This window comes from Mesocricetus auratus, unplaced genomic scaffold (genome assembly GCF_017639785.1).
Source record: "Mesocricetus auratus isolate SY011 unplaced genomic scaffold, BCM_Maur_2.0 Super-Scaffold_100006, whole genome shotgun sequence".
NCBI classification, from domain to species: domain Eukaryota; kingdom Metazoa; phylum Chordata; class Mammalia; order Rodentia; family Cricetidae; genus Mesocricetus; species Mesocricetus auratus.
In genome coordinates this window covers 99,925,987-99,940,372 of record NW_024429190.1, presented here as the reverse complement: position 1 = coordinate 99,940,372, position 14,386 = coordinate 99,925,987, and the positions used below count along the sequence as shown (strand labels likewise).

Below are 14,386 nucleotides of genomic sequence, written 5' to 3'. Positions count from 1 at the left end.
TAGCTTATGTATTTAGGCAAGTTTCTTTTGCCAATATTTTATACTTTCATTGAATATTATTTTTGTCAGGTTTTTCTATATTCTATGCTTTTTGTTCCTAATGTAAATGGTGTTTCATTTGAAATGCTTAATTTTTTCCTTTGTACTCAATCTGTTTAACAAGCCCTCTTTCCTGTAACATAGCCATTCTTACTGAAGATGACATTACTTCCAGCTAAGCAAAAAGAGTTTGTGAGTATGTTGGGAAAAGCTTACATGCTCTGGCAGTCTGTGTCAAACAAAAGGCTAAGGTATTTAAATTACAAGTACTGTGACTTTAGCATTTCCATACCTGAGATGAATCATTCACCTGGAGGAAAGTTCTTTATGGTGATGCATATCCACTGGCCAGAATGCACAGCTGCTCCTTTCTGTTGGGGAAGTCCTGTTATTTGCCTGTTATTTGTCAATAAAGTACTGTTGAGCCTATAGGAATCCAGATAGGTGGGGCTAGGTGTCCAGGAGGATTCTGGGAAGGAGAAACACAAGAGAGTCGAGATGTAACGCCATTGGGGTAGGAAGCCCGGAAACCTCTCCGGTAAGAAACATACTGAGATTAACAATTATGGGGTAATTGCTTAAAGCAGAGCTAGCCAGGAAGAAACAAGCAAGGCCAACAGCTTCATAATTAATATAGCGTCTTGTGTGTTATTTGAGGTCTACAAAGCAGCAGAGCCCAGGCAACTGGCGGGGATAAACCGAAGCGGCTAGCAAAGAAAAAGCTTCTCTTAACACCTTTCTGTGGCCCTCACTGTCCTCCTCCTGACTGTAGACGCTCCGGCCCTGCAACCCTCAGTGTCTCCCATGGGGTAAGACTGTCTACAGAGAAGTATCAGATGCTAGGACTCTGAATTTAGAGTCTACCTCTAGCTTTAGTTTTCCACTCAAATAGAAACGGGGCTGCGGAGCACAGATCAAGGGATTAAAGAATGTCATGGGTTCCACTGGGGAAAGTCCTCCTGAGGAATGTCATCCAGCATACAGATGCTCACAATAAGATTCAGGAGGAATCTGATGTGGAAAATCAGAGAACTAGAGAAGCAAATGGAGGATTCTTATCAGGGGACAAGAAGGAACATGGTACCTAGCAGCTCAGGTCGGATGAGGAAAGTCAGACTACTGGAGGCCAAAGAATTAAACGTCTGGGGCCCTAGAAGATGATTTTCTTAAGGCTAAATCCTGGAACAAGAAGTTATATGATTATGAATCTAACATGCCAGACACATGGGGACACAGTGGTTATAAAGAGTTGTATCCTGAAGAGTTTGAAACAGACAGTGACCATCAAGACATTACCAATGGGGAAAAAACATCTTCCCAGGTGAAAGCATCTGCCTGGAAATCAAAAACATAAGAAGTCAAAGAAATCCCATAGAAAGAAGCAGAAAAAATGGTCCCACAAAAGACAGAAGAAAAACAAAAAGGAAGCTATGGATACAACAGCAGATTCCTCAAGTGAGTTCTCAGAAGAAACTGGAACTTCTAGTGCCGGGAAAAGGAAACAGCTACACAAGAGCAAGAAAAAAATCCAGAAAAAAGTCTTTATCTTTGGAGGGAGAAAGGGCTACTTCCCAGTCAGATGATTCAGCAGCTAGCAGCTCTGAGGAAATGGAGGAAAGAGACACTAAGAAAACCAAATGGAAGAAGAAAGAGAATTGTGTTCATGTTCCTGTGGCTAACCCTGAAGAACAAGGGGGGACAGTTGGGAAGTGACTACCGGGATGAAGGAGGAGGAGACAAGGAAACAGTCGCTGTTTATATAGGTGACCTGGTCTCAGCTGTGGTGCTTCGCGCTTCTACAGTTGGGCCCTGCAGGTGTCTAAGTTACTTAGTGGGGAAATGGGTATAAGAACAAGCCTTTTTCCTTCACAGCGGAATGTAGGGTTTGCTGCCTAATTTCCCTGTTGGTCAGGGTCTACAGCTACATTCAGTATAACCTAGACAACAGTAACTGGATAGTAATTGGTTTTCTAGTTCAGTTGCTTTATATTACCCAAAATGGGCTAGTATTTGAAATTATTTAAATGCTCAGTTGTCCTATCTATCAAATGGAAAGAATTAGGAAGTAGTCATGCTGCCCATGATGCTTTCAAAGAGATTCAGGGCAACAGCCATCTATGTGTCTTTTTTTTTTTTAAACCAAGTTGGGGATTGAACTTAACACCTTGCATATACTAGTCAAATGCTCTACCACTGAGCTGTACCCCAGCCCTGTTGTGTTCCTTATTCATTTCTATTTCTATTAATGAATTTTAGATTTTCCCTGAAACAGTTGAATCAATTTGAAAATGAAACACTCTTCTCAGGGACATATCCCCATTCTTCCCAGTTTGACTTTGTGTTATGATTATAAAGAACATATTACTTCTCCCTGCTATACTGTGATCCTGATAGTAAAAGAAACCAAAATACCACTGAAAAGTGACTGTTAGAACAGTTAATTGACTTTTCATTAAGAGGAAAGGTAAAGTGACATTGTCAAGTTTTTTGTTTTTGAGGTTGTCACTTTTGGTAGAAAGCACAAAAACTCAGACCTAAGACTGTGTGGGGGTCATGGTTCTGCCTATTATTGATTGAGTTCTAGAGCAGGTTAAGTTAACCTCCTTGGCCTTGCTTTTTGCATGTGCAATACAAAAATACTTCATGGTTAGCATGACAGACACCAGCAATAGAATACTACTATGCTGGCATTCCATGTAGTGGCATTTTGTAGTTTTAACTAAATTCATGCTCTTTATGGAACACACTTCTAATAAAGTGCTTGTTTTTAAAATACATAGTTGCCCAGATGTGCCCTAGCCCTTAATTATGAGCAGGTGCTATCTTTTGGGATAGTGAAACACTATTTATTAACTTGCTGCTCAAACATCAATGTTCCATGGTGTGTTTCTTCCTTGGGTTTAGTGGGGGTTTAATGAGAGGAGAGTCTAGTCACTACCTTATAACCTTCTTGAAGCAAGTGAAATCTTTGTTGGAGGTAGTTTTGAGCATGTATTTTTAAAGCAGTTTTGTGCTTCAAAAGTACTGATTCTAAGCACAGACTCAGGAAGACGTTCCTGCAGAATAAGGCACTTCCAAGAAGTTGGTTGTTTGGGTCTTCGCCTTTCCTTCCTCCCATACTAACAGGCTTTTTCCTCTTCCCTAAGGTATGCACATTTCGTCTGATTATTTTTGCACCCCTCCCCCAACAATGTTCTTCTTTTCTCGGTGATATAAGCAATAAAATTGTTTTCTGTTCCCAAAAAAAGAAAAGAAAAAGGGGATCCCAGAAGAATCCTCTATGTAGTGCAGTGCTATTTTGGATGAAGTATGATCTAAGCAAAATGGAACTTACTGTACCCTTTTAATATGGTTTCTCAGTTTGTGTTATCCAGCAGGGTCCCTAAACATACAGCAGAGCTTTTTTGGACATTTACAAGGGTAATACTTATGGATAGTTGCTAGGGGTTTTAGTTGCTATTAGTAGTTACTTTTATATGAAGAAAAAAGCTGCTGTCCTTTTAGAGATTAAAATTAATCTCTGTGAGACTTCTGTGTATGTGTGTGTATGCACATGTGTGTATATAAATGGAGATCAAATGTCAGTATTCAGTGCCTTTCTGTCACTCTGCCGTATTCTTTGAGACAAGTCTCACTGATCCTGAAGTTACTTATCCAGCCAAACTGGCTGGCCAGCAAGCTCCAGGAATCTGCATGTTTATGTGCCCCTAACCTATAGTGATGGGATTATAAATGTATGATAAACTCAGATCAGACTTGGCAGCAAGCAGCTTGACCCATTGAGCCATCTTGCTGACTCTCATGAGAATTCTTTATCACCTAATCATATTAGAAATGCCTTACTAAACCCCTTCCCTACTCCCATTCACTGTTCCATTGGCAGCACCTACATTTTGGAGAAATCACATTCAGATTATTTTATGCTCAGTGCTCAGGTCAGGAACTCCAACTTCTAGAAAAGCCATTTACTAAAAGTTCTTATCATTAGAGCTTTTTCTGACAAGCTAGGCTTTTATTATTGTGTTACAGAGAGAAAAGTTAGGATTGTAAGATTATCAAATCAAACACAAGATCATAAAAGTAACTGAAATTATGGAAACCTGGGCAGGGTGAGGGAGTAGAGACAGGATGGATGCTGACCACTGCTTTTGGTAACAAGGGGCTTGCATTTCAGATCATGCTGCTAGATATTGGTACATATGAGCCAAGTCTAAGTAGCTGATACATTCAAAATTGAGTTAGAACTCAAAGGGAAAACTTGCCTGATCAATCCCACTCAAGCTGTATTCACAAAGAAAATATATAGTTGAGATTTTCTACTATGAAATGAATGATTGTAATTATTAAATAAATACAGTTTTTATAAATTTGCTAGGAAGCCTTGAAACAATTTTCATGCCTTATCATCACTTGTAGATTAAATTCATCTGAGTTACATATTTAAAGTAACACTACACAGGCCAGGCTGGACCGACAGCCTCCAAAACAATACAGAGAAACCCTGTCTTGTAAAACCAAAAAAAAAAAAAAAAAAAAAAACCACTACACATAACACTACACTTATTTTCTGTTGTTATCTGGGCACTCAGGTGCCCAAGTGCACAAGCAGCCACGCCTGCTTTTTACGTGGTGGAGGTTTGAATTTAGGTCCTCTTGCTTGTAGAACAGCCACTCTTGCACACTGAACCAGCTTCCCAGCTTTTGTTATTTAGTTTTATAAAGAATCAAGGATTTGAATATATCTCACCAAAGTTATTTCAAAGAGGTTTTCCTTTACCAGTAAAACAGAGTAAGTGAATTGTTTTAGGATGTGTCATACATGCTTTTTAAAAAATCAGGTGCAAAATGTAATTGGCAAGTATTTAACGTTAGTTTGGAAAAGAAATAGCATTCAGGGAATGTTTGTAGAAACTGGGTTGCTTTTTTGCATCTCCAAGATTACTTTACACAAATCTTCAGAATTTCTTTTAGTCTTTAGTGTCCATATAGAATCAAATTGGTATTCAGGGATATAAAGAGTGTGCATAGTATTTTTGTTTTTCTAGCAACAGTCTTGAGCTCAAAATAATAATCTTTCCCAAAGGAATAAAACAACTCAATAGATATGCTTTGTTTTTTGGTGGTAAGAATTGAACATAGAATCTGACATGTACAAAGCAAGAGCTATATCCTCACCTCTCTTATTCACCTCCTTAACTTTTATAAATTTTTTGTTTACTGTTTTATGTATATGAGTGTTTTACCTGCATGTATGTCTGTGAGCCATGGCAGGAAAGGCCAGAAGAGGGTGTTGAATCCTCTGGAACTGGAATTAAAGTTGTGAGCACTATGTCAAATCTTGGTCCTCCAAGAAGAGTAGCAAGTGCTCCTAACCAGAGACATCTCTCCAGCATTCTTAAAACTTTGAAACTTCCTAACCAGTGGTGGCTCACGCCTTTAATCCCAGCACGCAGGAGGCAGAGGCAGGCAGATCTCTGTAAATTCAAGGCCAGCCTGGTCTACAGAGTGAGTTCCAAGACAAAACTACACAGAGAAACGGGGTTGGAGGGGGGCAATGGGAGGCCAGGGCGATGACACAGACCTTGTGTTCTCAGTGAGATTCCCAGGCAAGCCTTGAATTTTCAGTATTCCTGCTCAGACTTCTGAGTATCTAGGATTAGAGGTCTGGTTTTAGCTACTGTTGTTAACTTGAACATCCCATTTTAGAGCCTGCATCTTCTGCCATTACTGGTACACCTCCCCCCCTTAGTTTAAATGGCCCCTAGTTAATATTTTATAAATGTCCAGGTTTTTTCTCCTCTCTTGTTGTTCTGAATATTAGCACCGCAAATTGCCATTTGTGTCTACAGAAAGGTCAAATTTTTACATTTGGGACTAGAGAAATGACTCAGCAGTTACAAGTATGTATTGTTCTTACAGAACCCAAAATTGTTTGTAAGTCTCAATTATCAAATAAATCTTATTTTTAAAATCTTAGTCTTAATTTTTTAAATTTCTGATCATAATATAATCTTTCATATTTTGAATGCAGTAGATCATATACAATCTATTATTAGTTGAGTTTGAGTTGTTTTCTCTTTCTCTCTTTTTCATTTTTATGTTTTTCAAGACAGGGATTCTCTGTGTATCCCTGGCTGTTCTGGAACTCACTGTATAGATCAGGCTGGCCTCAACTCAGAAATCTCAGGGAACTGTCTTTGTTTTCCTCTTGAGTGTTGGGATTAAAGGCTTGCTCTACCACTGCCCTGATCTGAGTTCTTTTCTATAGTAGGCTTATTTTAAGATTTTTGCCTGGTTCCAATAAATATACAACACAGTTTTTACATCCTGCTATTGTTGGGTTATGTTCAGTTTTTGTGTGTTAGGACAATGAAACTTATTTTAAACATGTCTCTGGTATACATAGTATATATACACTTGTGTTTCTATAGGATATTCATGTGGCCTATAGACTGTGTGTGTACATAGCACTTTATAGTGTATATTGTTAATTCGTATCCTCATGAGTGCTGGATAAGAATTGTCAGTGTACATCTTTGGGCCACATTCTTGGCTTTTTAGTAGAATCTGATATTATAAAGTATTTGACTTTCTTCTCATTTGATACATCTTTTAAGTGTGATAGTTAGATAGCTTAAGTGTATGTTAGTTAGATGACTAATCGAAGGACCCCTAAATAGCTTCAAGTAGTTGATCACCTGAAAGACCAAAGCATTATTTGTGGTCTTTCCTGTCCACCTCCTAGCCTCTGGAGAAGAAAGACTGAAGGTCTGTGTGATCACATATAGGAGTCACTGAAGGAATGGCATATTCATAGGAAGACTGGGGGAGGTCTTGGGAACCTTAATTTAGAGTCAGAAGCACAGAAAAAAACACCATGGAGCTTGTTACTAGTTTCTGAATTGTGGGCATTCTTGAGGAACTGAGAGCCCTCTTCTGTGTCATTTAATACTACCTCCCAAGTAGGGAGTGTTAGGACTGAATTTGAATTAAAGGTCATCCAAACAAATTCACAGCAGGACTGATAGCCTGTTTCCTGATGGTAATAGGAAACCTAAATTTGACACATTGGCCACAGACATAGGACAAGCTATGTTTGTTTGTTCCTGTATCGTTAATAAAAAGATAAATAGCCCAATCACACCTCCAATGAAAGTGTACAATGGTTGATAAGCACATGAAGACATTCAGAAGATGATTAGCCATCAGGGAAATGCTAATCAGAATCACAATTACGATGCCATTCACTACACACTGGGATGGAGTTGTATTTTTGTTTGTTTGGTTTGGGTTTTGCTTTTTGTTTTGTTTTAGGCAAGGTCTCATTGTGTTACCCTAGCTGGCCTGGAACTCACTGTGGTACACCAGGAGCACCTTGAACTCAGAGATCTGTTTCCTGAGTGTTGTAATTAAAGACATGTGCCACAGTGCCTGGGTTGATGTAGATAATTCAAAAGGACAGATAGTAGCAAATGATGTCAAAGATATCTAGATATTGGAGTCCTTGTTTGCTCTGCTAAGGATGGAAGGTGGTTCAAGTCTAAATATGAATTGCCATATTACCCAATTGTTTCATTCCTAAGGATATACCTCATTAAAAAATAAAAGTAAAAAACAAGTCTATATAAAGATTTTCTCCTCCCTCCCTCACCCTTTCATTTTTGTTTATGTTGTTACTTTCTGTTTTTTTGAGACAGGGTGTTTCTCTCTGTATCCCTGGCTGTCCTGGAATCCAGCTCTGTAGACCAGGCTGGCCTTCAACTCCCAGAGATCCTCCTGGGTGCTGGGATTAAAAGCATGTGCCACTATCACCCAGCATGATTTCCTACATAAAAATAAATGTCTGTGGCAGTATTACTGGTAATAGACAACAAAAGTGTAAGCAGTTCAATTTCCTTCAACTGAGTGAATAAAAAATGTGGTATAACCTACAGTGGAGTATTATTCATCAATAAAATGAAATACTAGTGATTTTATGGTTATAAACAAACCCTGGAGATAAGTAAGTGAAGGGGCAAACCCACAGAGATAGATTGAATATCTGTCTGTCTGTCTGTCTATCTATCTATCTATCTATCTATCTATCTATCTATCTATCTATCTATCATGAAAGTGAGGAGGATGGTTTAAGACAGTGGTTCTCAATCTTCCTAATGCTTTGATCCTTTAATACAATTCCTTGTGTTGTAGTGACTCCCATCCATAACATTTCATTACTACTTCATAGCTGTGGTTTTGCTACTATTAATGAATCATACTATAAATATCTGCTACACAGAATATCTGATGTTTGGCCCTTGTGGGAATTGTGACTCACAGACCGAGAACTGCTGGTTTAAGAGAAAGAAGCTTCTCTGGCATGATAAGTTGTTCTAAGATTGGTTGTGAAGATATGTGTGTAACCTATTATCACACAGCACTGAATTGTGTATTCAGTATGTTTGCAAATAGCATTTCAATAAAGCTGTTTTTAAAAGAAAATGTTACCAAACTTCTTAATCCAGAAATTAATGCAAAAGAAAAGGCTGCCTCTACAAACTAATGTATGCTTCCTATTATAGCATTTACTTCCTTTTTTAAAATTGCATGTATGCATGCCTTTGTAGAAGACACAGAGCAACTTTGTGAACCATTCTTAGGAATGTCATCCTCCTTTAAGACAGCTTCCTTCGTTAACCATGGGATCACTAATTAGGAGGGACTGGTGGCCCAGAAGTTTCAGGGATCCTATGTCTCCACCTCCCCAACACTGCACACTCGCACATGCACACCCATGCTGGGGTTAGACTTACTCATGCTTACAAGGTCAGTACTTTACAACTGAGACATGTTCCCAGCCCTATTTGAGAACTGTCCCTAGTCCTATTTATATCTTTTGTGGGAATCCCTTTCAGTTCTAGGAAACCAAAGGTAGTATTTAACTATAATAGCTGTTATTGCAAGAGTTCTGTAACAGATAGTTCTTTATGATCCCAAATCCTGAAGAGCAGAAAAGATGGACTTTTTCCAGGCATGGTGGCACATACCTGTAATCCTAGAACTTGGGAGTTAGAAGCGGGAAAATTTTGAGTTCAAAAGCCGGCTGGCTACATTGGAAGTTCCATGTCAGCCTGGGTTACAGACCAAAATTCTGTCTTAGAAAGAAAAAGAAAGGAAACCTTTACATTTATGACAAATTTAGATGAGTGAACCCCTGAAGATTTGTAGATTAAAACAATGAGTTTAAGTCTAGTGTTATAGCTTATGCCTGTAACTGTAGCACTCAAGGGTAGGGCCAGGAGAGTTGTACATAAGTTTGAGAACAGCCTGGAAAACAGACTGAGACTGTCTCAAAACCAAAATTTACAGGAAAAGTGACCTTTCATTGACTGCCAAGTTACACACTGAAGAGTCCTTTTAATACTTTATAAATTAATATTATACAATAAAGTTGAATGGATCTCTTAATTATACAGACGTGGCTCATTTTATTGAACTTTGCAAACATAGTTTCTAAACATTAAAGTAATTTGACAACTGTAAACTGAGCAAGTCAGTAGTGTTTTCAGTAGCTCAAGTAATCATTGGCATCCTTAAGCTATAAAGTATTTTAATTAAGGTTATATCTCATTTTCAGAAATGAAGCTTCTGCACATATAATAGGCTACAGTAAAGTATTATAATGCTATTGCTGCTGCTTTTGCTGTTTTAGTTTATTTTTTTGAGACAGAGTCTCTGTGTAACCCTGGATGTCTCAAACCTTACTATGTGGATCAGGGTGGCCTTAAACTCTGAGACCCCTTGCCGCTGGACGTGCCACATTATATAATAATGTTATTTTTGTGTGTGTGGGAGTGTTGAGTTGCTTCTAATGAGTTTATTTGACATGTGTACACACAGCCAGCCTCCTAAATCTCTTGCCCATTTTCTTTTGAGTTTTCTCTTTGATTTGTAGTAGCTTTTCATATTCTGAATGAGCCCCCTTTGAGTTGTAGGTGCTATAAATTCTATTCTTGCATTCCAGGTTGTCTTAATTCTTTGTGGTATCCTAGAACATGGGGTATTAATTTTAACTTAGTCCAAGTTCTCATTTACAGTTAATGCCTTTGATGGCTTGTTAAAGACATCATCCTGTTCCCCATGTATGTTCTCGCTCTTGTCTGTCTATCTTATCTATCTATCCATCCATGCATCCCTCCATCCATCCATGCATCCATCCATGCATCCATCCATGCATCCATCCATCCATCCATCCATCCATCCATCCATCCATCCATCCATCCATCCATCCATCCACCTATCGTGAAGGCCAGAAAATCCTGTTTGTTTGAAACATGATTCATTGTTCTAGAGCTCACGAATTGGGCTAGTGTGGCTGGCCTGTGAGACCCAGGGATGTCCTGTCTTTGCTTTCCAGATGCTGAGATTGCAAGTATTTGCCACTCGGCCCCAATCTTTTAGAAATGTGTAAATAGTGAAGGGGGAGCAGTTAACACATGGACATTGCTTGCCTGGGACATGGAAATCGTTTGAGCCCTCGAGAGATGTCTGCTTTTTCTTTGAGACAGAATCTCTCATTGAAAGGCTGAGCATTTCCCCAGGGACCCTCTTATCTGCATCCCTCAGCACTCAGCTTACAAGCATATGCCACAGTCCCTTCCTTCATTTAGTGTATGGATGGGGGGATACATTGGTGCAGATGCTTGTCTATGCATGGGAGTCTGTCAGTCCTCAAGAGCTTTCTACCTTTTGATTAAGATAAGGTCTCCAGCTGACCTGAATATTGTCACGTAGGCAAGGCTGCCTAGTCCAGGAACCAGGGATCTGCCTGTCTCTGCCCCCCATGTTACCATCCCTGGAATTTGAATTACTGGCATGGTCTACTGTAGTACTTTTTATGGGTGTTCTGGGGATTGAACTCAGATCCTCATGCATAGTAAATACCAAATGAACAGTCTCCACAAATCATGAACTCTTTTCTAACTTGAGTCAAAGAAAATATTCCATATTTATGAGGACTTTTAAATTTTGCTCTTTATGCCGGACGGTGGTGATGTACACCTTTAATTCCAGGACTTGGGAGGCAGAGGCAGATGGATTGCTTTGAGTTAGAGACCAGCCTGGTATAGAGAGTGAGTTCCAAGACAGGCTCCAAAACTACACAGAGAAACCCTGTCTCGAAAAAAACAGCAACAAAAATTTGCTCTTTACATTTAAAAGCTCTGCAACATACTTAAGATTAAATTTTGCATATAATATAGAGTAGCTAGGAGGATTGTCTTTGAAAAGGTCAGCATATATAAGTATGTATGTGTATGTTCACGTTTATGTGGGACATCATTTCTCTCTCAAGTTTTTGGCTTTATTAAGGTTTTAGCTGTTACTTCATTAAACATATATTCTGTCTCTCCTTCTATATTTTGCTTTGAGACAGAGTTGTCATGTTGAGGATGGCTGCTCTGCATCTTGCAAGTGCTAGTAGTATAGGCATGTACTACCAGCTCAGTTTCTTTGCCTTCTTGAACTCCCATAATGCAATGTTTATTTTCCTGTGACTTACAGTACCGCCCACCCCTTACCCACCTGTCTCTCCCTTTCGTTTTCTCTCCCCGCTCCCCAACTGGGCTAACTCAAAAGATTTGTCCATATTCAGAAATTCTACTTGACCTCTATTCTGTTCTTCAAACTTTTGAATTTAAATTTTTCATTCATTGAAGGTTTTGATTGAAGGCTTTCTATTGGGGGTATTGTTGTTTTGATTTGTTTTTGTTTTTATGAGTGCTTTATTGAATTTTTCATTCAGTCCATGAATTGCTTTCCTGATTGCATTAAATTATCCATCAGATTGTTTGTCTCATGTAATGCTTCAGTATGATCATTATTCTTAATTCCTTTCCCAGACAGTTTGTAAATTTATTTTTTATTTTTGGTCAGATGCTAATAAATATGTTCTTTGACAGGTGTCATGTTTACTTTTTCATGTTTCTGTTGTCCCTAAATAGATATCTGCATCTAATACAAAAATTTACCTTGTTTTATGGTCCCCCCCTCCCCCCACCACCACCATGAGTTTTTCTGCTAGTCCTTCCATTGGGTGTGGTGGGTCAAATTTGATTCTGTTTTAACTCTGTATGGTGTCTGCAGTTTTCTTTAACTGTGGTTCTTGTGCTTATGTTAGTGATCTAGGCTGCACACACACGTCATTGTGTCAGTGTCACAGCTTTACTCCACTTGGGAAAGGCCAGGGTTACTTCTGTTGGCTTTCACTGTATAAAACTCTGTATCCTAGGTGTGGTCACTGAGTTTGGGAGAAAGGGTCTCAGCTTTTCTGCTGAAATTAGATCTGTGCATCATGTACAAGCATGATGGAATAAGGGTTGTCCCTCAAGGGAGAACATGCTCTAACTGTGGGTTCATTCATTAGATCATGGTTGGGGATATAATGATCTCCTCCTCTGGGGATACAGTCACATAAATGCCCAGCAACTTACTAAATTGTAAAGAACCAATGAGGACCACAGGAGTCACCTGTGTCGTCACCTACAGAAGCAGTAGTGTCTATTGCTGTCTATTGGTGTCTATCTCCCTATTTCTTAAGAAGTCAGCGGTCAGACAGCCATGGTGGAGGAAACAGGTCAGAGAAGAGGCAGCATGTCTCATTCTGCTCTCCTTAACTTACAGTTACTTACTCTTCTTATGGTATAGTATGTTTCTTTTGAGAGAAGGGGGAAGGGGCGGGGCTGGCGACAGGGAACATCAGTCAACTCTATTCACTTACTTTGGTTGCATTTGTTTGTTTATTTTATGTGCATTAGTATTTTGCCTGAATGTATGTCTGTCATACAGTTATGAGCTGCCTTGTGGGTACTGGGAATTGAACCCCGTTCCTCTGGAATCAGTGCTCTTAACTGTTGAGTCATCTCTCTTAGCCCTTTTTGTTTTTATTTTTAAAACAAATACATGGATTACTTAAGAATGCTCCTTTTCATACTTCAAACCCTACTCTTCTGGCTTTCTTCCTGTCAGTGTATTATTTCTAAGTAGTATTCCAGAGATACATAATACTTATTCAAGCTTAAGTATCTGTTATACACAGTTGCTCTAGAACTACACCATGTGTTAGAGATTGTTCCATTGATGAGGGATATTGAGATCTGCTCCTTATTTTGATTTTTAAAATACATCTATTTAATCCCCCCCCATGTGTGTGCATGCATATGTGTGTGCACATACGTGGGCGTGCACGCGCAATGTGTATGCGATAACTCATATGTGGAGGTCAGGGAACAACATGTTAGAGTCTAAGGTTCCAGGGATTGAACTCAGGTCATCAGGCTTGATGGCAAATGGTTATACTTTGTTGTGGTGACTGCTTCTCAGTTTAAATTGTAACCACTGTATTTTATTGTGTAGATGTCCAACTTGTAATCTTTTCTAATATATTAAAGTATGATGGTTGCTAAGCATTTCAATATAACAGTATTTTCACCAGGAATTTTTTAAAATTAAGCTTGAGGCTTTTCATTAATAATGTGAGACTCAGTAATAGGAATATTTTTTCTTGGGCTATACCCATAGTATATTATCTGTAACTTCCATTTTGAGTTTCTGTAAGTGGTGTGAGAAATTAAGCCCTTAACTACCCATCGTAAGCCAGGTGTGGCATGTGCCAATAGTCTCATCACCATGGAAGCAGAGCTAGGATGATCTTGAGTTTGAGCTTCCATAGATTACTAAGAGATCTAGACCGGCCTTCGGTATACAGGGAAATGCTCTTTAAGGCAAAATTAGTCCTTTTCACTTTTAGTCTCTACTGAGGCACAGAGCCTAGTGTTTCAGATGTCTCTCCCTCTTCAGTTCTGCAGCAAGTTAAATGTTTTCATAACTTTCCCTTATTAAATTGTTAAAATACTGTTTAGCCAGTTCATCTTAGAAATATTTGGTTCATTCCTGATTGTATTTTAAATGCTATTTAAATAAACCACATATACATAAGTTATAAACACAGTTCACCCTTAGTAAATACAGACCCCACTGTATGATCAAGAGTGTGTGCATTTGTTAGTAGAAGACTGTATGAGTCAAAGAACCTCATGTGCAAAAAGTAACTATTCATTTTATCCCGTAAATCGAGAATATTGGTTAATCATTTGAGTCAGTTAAATAAAGATTGATGAAGAGCTTCTTGTGTCCCATTATTTAAGTAACCAGTTAGTTTTCAGTATTTTGCTTCCCACAGTGATTCAATAAACTCTTATTTATTCTAAAAACAGGCTGGAATTCCTTAATTTTAAGAAAGAAGTAATTTTAAAAGCCATATTTTGCTAATGGGAATTTTAGCTTTTGCCTAATTTTCAGTGTTTAATTG

The 14,386-nt window shown here is 38.7% G+C and overlaps 1 protein-coding gene and 1 pseudogene across 6 annotated transcripts in view; both read left to right on the top strand.

The window, feature by feature from the left end:
• The window catches only part of Ankrd28 (ankyrin repeat domain 28), a 150,190-nt gene that overhangs the window by 65,390 nt on the left and 70,414 nt on the right, over nt 1-14,386 (top strand). The gene's annotated exons all lie outside the window — the stretch shown is intronic.
• On the top strand, nt 703-5,967 carry LOC121140946 (annotated as a pseudogene).